Genomic DNA, 6409 nt, shown 5'->3' on the forward strand with positions numbered 1-6409 from the left:
ATCTTTCATTTAGTTTTTTTTTTTTTTTTCCCCCAGAGTGTCTTGGCTTTCCATGCCTGAAATACTCTCATGGGCATTTCAGCCGGATCTGCATGCTTTAAGGGGTGATTCTGAGGCCAGAATTCTGTTTAGGACATCTGCCATTCTATGGGTCTGCTCAGTGTGATATTTTGATATATGCATTCAATGCATGATGATCAATCAGGTCAGTTAGAATCTCAGGCTCCTTAAAAATTGTGTAAATATTTTGATTAAGACTGACTAATAGTAGGTTTTCATAGAACACAGTGTGATATTTTAGTAAATGTATACAATGTTTACTGATTGTCACAATAATCAAAATTTTAATCTTCTTTCCTTTATATTCTATTGGAGACTTCAAGCTGTACACTTTCATTTGTTCATAAAATATGTAACACTTTCATTGTGAATTTTAGTCACCCCACCATACTATAGAAAACAGAACTTATGTCATTCTGAGTTTTGGTACCTGTTATCCAACCTCCCGCTATTACCTCCCCATACCACTCTTCTCAGTCTGCAGTAACCCCTGTTGTATGTTCAGGTTAATCCCTTTTGGTTTCCAAAAGGGAAACTATGAAGTCTCCAAAAGGGAGACTATGAAGTATTTGCCTTTTTGTGTCTGCCTGATTTCATATAAAGTAGTGTCCTCAAGCTCCATCCATCTGCTGCAAATAACATAATTTCACTCGATTATGATTGAATAATATTCCATTTTTCAAGTGGATACTTTGCTTAAATATATACATAGGCTATTATGAATAGTGCTACAATTAACATGGGAGATTAGGTACCACTTTCATATAATAATTCCTTTATTTTGGATATACCCCCAGTATGGGATTGTTGGATCATACTGCACATGCATTTCTAGTTTTTTGTTTGTTTTTTCTTAAAGATTTATTTATTTATTTGAAAGAGTTACAGAATGAGAGATATATATTCCATCTACTGGTTCACTTTGCAAATGGCCGCAGAGGCCATAGCTGGGCTGATCTGAGGCCAGTAGCTTCCTCTGGGTCTCCCACTTGGGTACTGGGGCCATCTTCTGCTGCTTTCCCAGGTACATCAGCAGAGAGCTGGATCAGAAGTGGAGCAGCCAGGACTCAAACCAGCACCAAATGGAATGCCACACCACAGGCAATGGATTAAACCATTAAGTCAATGTACCAGTCCCCATTTCTAGTTTCTTTTTAAGGTATGTCCATAACGGTTTCAATAGTGGATGCACTCATTTATAGTCATACCAATACTGTATAATTTTCACTCTTTCTCCAAGTCCTCTTGAGTATTTTTTGTGTTGATAATAGTATTCTCATTGTGGTTCTGATTCTATTTCTCTTTTTTTCATTATTCCTGAATTTGAGCATTTTTCCATATGCTCACTGGCCACTTACATGTTTTCTTTTGAGAAATATTTATCCAGATCATTTGCTCATTTTAAAAACAGGATTATGCTTTTTTTTTCTGGTTAGTTCCTTAGACATACTGAATATTCACCCTACATAGGTGAAACGTATGTAAATATTTCCTCCTCTTCAACTTGTTCTGTCTTCACTTGGTTAATTGTTATGCAGAGTTTTCTTAGCTTGATATAATCCCATTTGTCTGGATTTGCTACTGTTACTTTTGTTTTTGGGGTCTTATCCAAAATAATCTTCACCTATAACAATGTCTTAAAGTGTTTCTTGAAGTGTTTCTTCAATCATTCATGTAGTTTCAGTTCTGATATTTACAACTTTGATTCATGATTTCATTCTTCTACACAAACACACACAGAGGTAGGTAGATAGATGACAGGGTAGGTTTTAGAGCTATCACTATCTGTATATCAATCTATCTATCATCTATCATTTATCTATCTAGCCAGTTTCCAGCACCTCTCTAACATGTGTTCTTTGCAGCTTTGTGAAAAATCAATTGGCTGGGGGCTGGTACTGTGGTGTAGTAGGCCAAGCCCATATGGGCATCAGTTTGTGTCCTGGTTGCTCCTTTTCCAATCCAGCTTTCTGGTTATGGCCTGGGAAAGCAGTAGAATATGGCCCAAGTTCTTTGGTCCCACCCATGTGGCAGACCAGGAAGAAACTCCTGGCTCCTGGTTTCAGTCTGGCCCAGCATTGGCCATTGCGGCCATTTGGGGAATGAACCAGCATGTGGAAGATCTCTCTCTCTCTCACTCACTCTCTCTCTTCTGTCTTTCCTTCTATCTATATACAACTTTTTCATTCAAATAAAGAAAGCTTTTTAAAAAAGGAGTTGACATATAGATCTGTGTAGACTCTTGTTTGTCTAACATCATTCTGTTTCTCTTCTATTCCTATCCCACCAACTCATTAAACAGCAGCAACATGTATTAGTTTAATTTCTTTAGATGACTCACTGCTGCAAAAGCTAATTCTCTCATCCACCCTTGCGTTTATGTTGAGGAAGTGTATGTGTGGGTTGGCATGCAGCAGCAATCTCTTTAACCACTAACAGCAAGATGAGCTAGGCTTGGGCTTTCGGTGAAGATTGACCTTGTTTGTCTGAAGAACTCCTCAAACTGCTGTGACATTGGTAGCATTTTTTATACTTGTCTCAAAGTATGAATAGTCACCATTGTCCCTGCACCAGGCTTGGGCTTCTTCTATTGAGATCTGTCCTTCAATTATGCAGATCTTGTTGCCCAAAACCAGGACAGGAAAGCTTCCAGGCTCTTTCACATCTGCATAATACACGGATTCTTTCTTCCAGTTACTCAAGTTTTGGAAGCTTTATGAATCATCCACACTGCAAGTAAGCAGAGAACAGTCAGAATCCCTCTGTAAAATGGTGTCCTCCTGCTTCGGAATCACTCTTGATCAGCTGTGTCCCAAATCCACGTGGTAACACAATGTCCATCCACCTCCAAATTGTGATTTTAAAATGCCACACCAATCGTATGGAAGAGTTGAGCATCAACCTTATTCATTAAATATCCATTCATAAGAGCAGTCTTCCCAACTCCATCATTTCCAATAATTACTTTAAAAAGTGATGATTTCCCTGCCATTATTACTCTCAGGAACTTTGACTTCAGAACCTTTAATTGTCCAGTACAGGCGTCATTATCTTCTGGCATTACAGGAAAGTAATCACTCTAACAACAGGTTAAAGCATTGCACCACAGTGGAAGTTCCTTGTGGCAACCCTGGTGGATAGCTCTGGCAGGCCTGCCTGAGTGCAAAGAGCACGGAAGAAAGGTCACATAGCAGCAGAGGCAGGGCTCCTAGGTTGCTCCAAGGCCAAGCCTCCAAAATAGAGGGAACCCCTTTGTTTACATTTGAATTCCCCTTATTTCTTTGTCTTGCTTAATTGCTCTTGCTAATACCATACTAAATAAGAACAATGAAAGTGAATCCTGGTCTTGTTCCTGCTTTTCAAGGAAAAGTTTCAGCTTTCCTCACTCCTTAGAATATTGGATGTGTGTTCCTCATATATTGTCTTTACTTTTTTATACTTAATCTGTTGAGACCTTTTATCATGAAGGGGGATTGAATAGTATTCAATAGCTTTTCTGCATTAGTGAGATGATGTGTTTTGCTCTTCGATCTGCAAATTTTTTAGTTTATTGACTTAATGAATGTGGAAATATGCTTGTATTCATGGAAAATATTCTATGATCATGCTGTATAATTGTTTTTTGATGTACTGTAGATTTTTAGTATTTTATTGACATTTTTGCATCAAGGGAACTGATTTGTAATGTTTTATTTTTGCTCTTTTTTTTGCTGTCTTTGGTTTTGGTTTCAGGTTAATGCTGGCCTCATAAAAAGGGATTTGCTGAGTTTCTTCTTTCTTAATTTTTTGGACTAGTTTCAGAAGTACTGGAATTATTTCTTCTTTACAAAGTGTGTAGAATTCAGCTAAAAAGCAATGAAGTCCTTCATATTTTTTGATGGGAGAGTTTTAATTATTGCTTTAATATTGTTACCAGTTATTGATCTGTTTTAGATTTTCTATATATTTATAATTCTTTCTTGATATTTTTATGTATGAAGAAATTAATTTTTTCTAGATTTTCCAACTTTTTAGCATATTGTTGTTCATAGAAGATTATGATTTGTTATGTTTCTCAAACATCTGTTCTACCAATGGAAGGAAGACCTTTCTCTCTGTCTCTCTCTCTCTCTCTCTCACTAACTCTGCCTGTCCAAAAAAAAAAATCTGTTCTAATGTCCCCTTTTTCAATATAATTATGTTTAGTTGATCTTTCCTCTATTTTTTATGTTGGTCTGAGTAATAGTTTGTTTAGTTCATTTATACGTTCCAAAATCAGGGTTTTTTTATATTCAAAGTTATCATTAGTGATTTATTGCTCAGGTAAATTTTTACAGGTGTCTTATGACAGAACAAAATGGCTTGACACATGAGACTTAAAACACAGACAAGAGAAAACAAAAGATCATCTTGGAGAGGTTAAAGATTAATAACCAGTATGTACCCACACCAAAATACGCAAGTCACATATTCAAATAATTTTTGTCTACAATTGCTTTTCTTCTACCAGTCTGAATTTGGAAAGAAAAGAACAAAGGGAAGTGTTGGCCTTGCCCCCTTGACCAGGCACTGTACTAGAGAAATCAGGGAGTGCTGACTTTGGTAAGAATTCTTTTTTCACTTGGGCTTCTTTCAGTTCTCCAAAAATCTCACTTTCATGCTCAGCAGTGAGATGAATGTCCCAGAAATTCCTACCTTGCTTGCCAAAATCTATCAAGGAGTAAATATAATTTCTCCCCAACTCTCACAAGTTCAGAATTTGGAATGACCCCTGTAATGAAAAAAAAAAAAAAAAGGTTATCAAGAAAAAAAGTAGTAGGTTTATTAGCAGGTGCATTGCACATCATATTATAAAAAAATCTCAATAAAAGCTAACTCAAAGCAGCAGCTTGGAACTGTGGCTTATATAAATTCTACAACAAAGAACAATCCATTATTAGGGGAAGAGATAAGACCAAAGAAAGCAGTCTTAGGCTCCCAGAAGGGGTAAAGCTGAGGAAGGTACACTATGGGGAGTAAACTAAGGGAGTAACATTTGCTTGTAGAGTCTTTGGGATCCATGTCAGAGCTGGTAAGGGTCACCTCCAGGGAAAGAGAGGTGAAGAGGTGTTCACCATTATAAATTTATGTCCTGCTTTAAGGTAAACCTGGGGGAAGGCAGAGAGGTTTTCTGATAATCATTTCAAAAATATGTCAAGGTGGCATACTCTGGCATAGTATGTTTTTGTTTTCTGCATACCAACCAAACAAAAATATGACAAAAATCTCAAATTATAGGCTAATAGATGGGAATGCTATTAAAAAAAGAGGTCCATTAGAGGAAAAATCAAACTGGTTTAAGGTACTAATTACATATTAAATATAAACCATGGCAGTAAAAGCTTTCTGAACATTGGCAAGAGAATCAGTGCAATGTTGGTCTTCCTTACATCCTCCTGAAGTTCTGCTAGGCCCTCAAGATGAGGGGCAGCATCTGACACTCAAAGACCTGGCTTCATGTAGCTCTGGGAAAGCAAAAACAGGCTCTTGAGACGCGTAGGGTCGATGTTAGTGAATATAAACTGCAATTTACCACCATTTTTTTAAATTGATAGTCTAAGTCAATCTTTATACAGATCCACAGGTTTCTGCAGCCTTTTCATTCTCTCTTGATTAGCTTTGTTAGCTGCAGAAATAGTTTTCCTTCTTCCTGAAATAGTCCTCCTTAAGATCATGGAGGTCTGCTATGAGTACTTTCAATTTTTGCCTTTGCCTTTTACTTCAACTAGAACAATTTATGTTATTTTTTATTGAATCAGCTTATTCTGTCTGTAGATCTGAATTTTCTATTCCAGAAACATTTCAACCAGTCCTTCTTCTTCCTTTAATTTCACAGACAGCTTTTCTTTAAGTGATTTAATGGAGCCTTTCCAGGTATCTTAGTCCCACTATCTGACAGAGTGTCACTGAGGGTACTTTTGAATTTTATCTCAAAGTCATCTCCATTTCCATTGAATGTGCCAGTTCGCCCTCCACCATGTGTAAGACAATGCTTACAGAGCAAGCCTGAGCCCTGCTGCCTTCCTCTCGCCCATTCTCTGCAGCCTTCAGTCAGGCAGGTCTTCAGCCCAGCGCCTGCAGCTGGGCAAAACTGCTTTCAAACACAGTAGGCCTCCCCTCAGAAACATCAGCTTTTTTCCCCTTTGACCTCATGTAATTTTGCTTTGTTTTAAATTCATTTATTTTTCCTCGGACCTTAATCAGTTCTTTCCATCTATTCTAATTTCTTGAGGTACATAGAGTAGTTTATTTGAAATATTTTTTTGATGTGTACACATATAGTTATCAACTTCCCTCTAATGTTACTTTTGTTTCATTGACACTTGTAATA

General features: G+C 37.2%; 2 pseudogenes; both read right to left on the reverse strand.

Moving 5' to 3' along the window:
• Positions 1 to 2492: 2492 nt before the first annotated feature.
• LOC127483168 (ras-related protein Rab-9A-like) lies at positions 2493 to 3052 on the reverse strand (annotated as a pseudogene).
• A 2342-nt stretch (positions 3053 to 5394) lies between these two features.
• LOC100343487 (kinetochore protein Spc25 pseudogene) lies at positions 5395 to 6057 on the reverse strand (annotated as a pseudogene).
• Between the last annotated feature and the right edge of the window lie 352 nt (positions 6058 to 6409).

This window comes from Oryctolagus cuniculus, chromosome 8 (genome assembly GCF_051225735.1).
Source record: "Oryctolagus cuniculus isolate XC-2025 breed Fujian yellow rabbit chromosome 8, ASM5122573v1, whole genome shotgun sequence".
Classification (NCBI taxonomy): Eukaryota; Metazoa; Chordata; class Mammalia; order Lagomorpha; family Leporidae; genus Oryctolagus; species Oryctolagus cuniculus.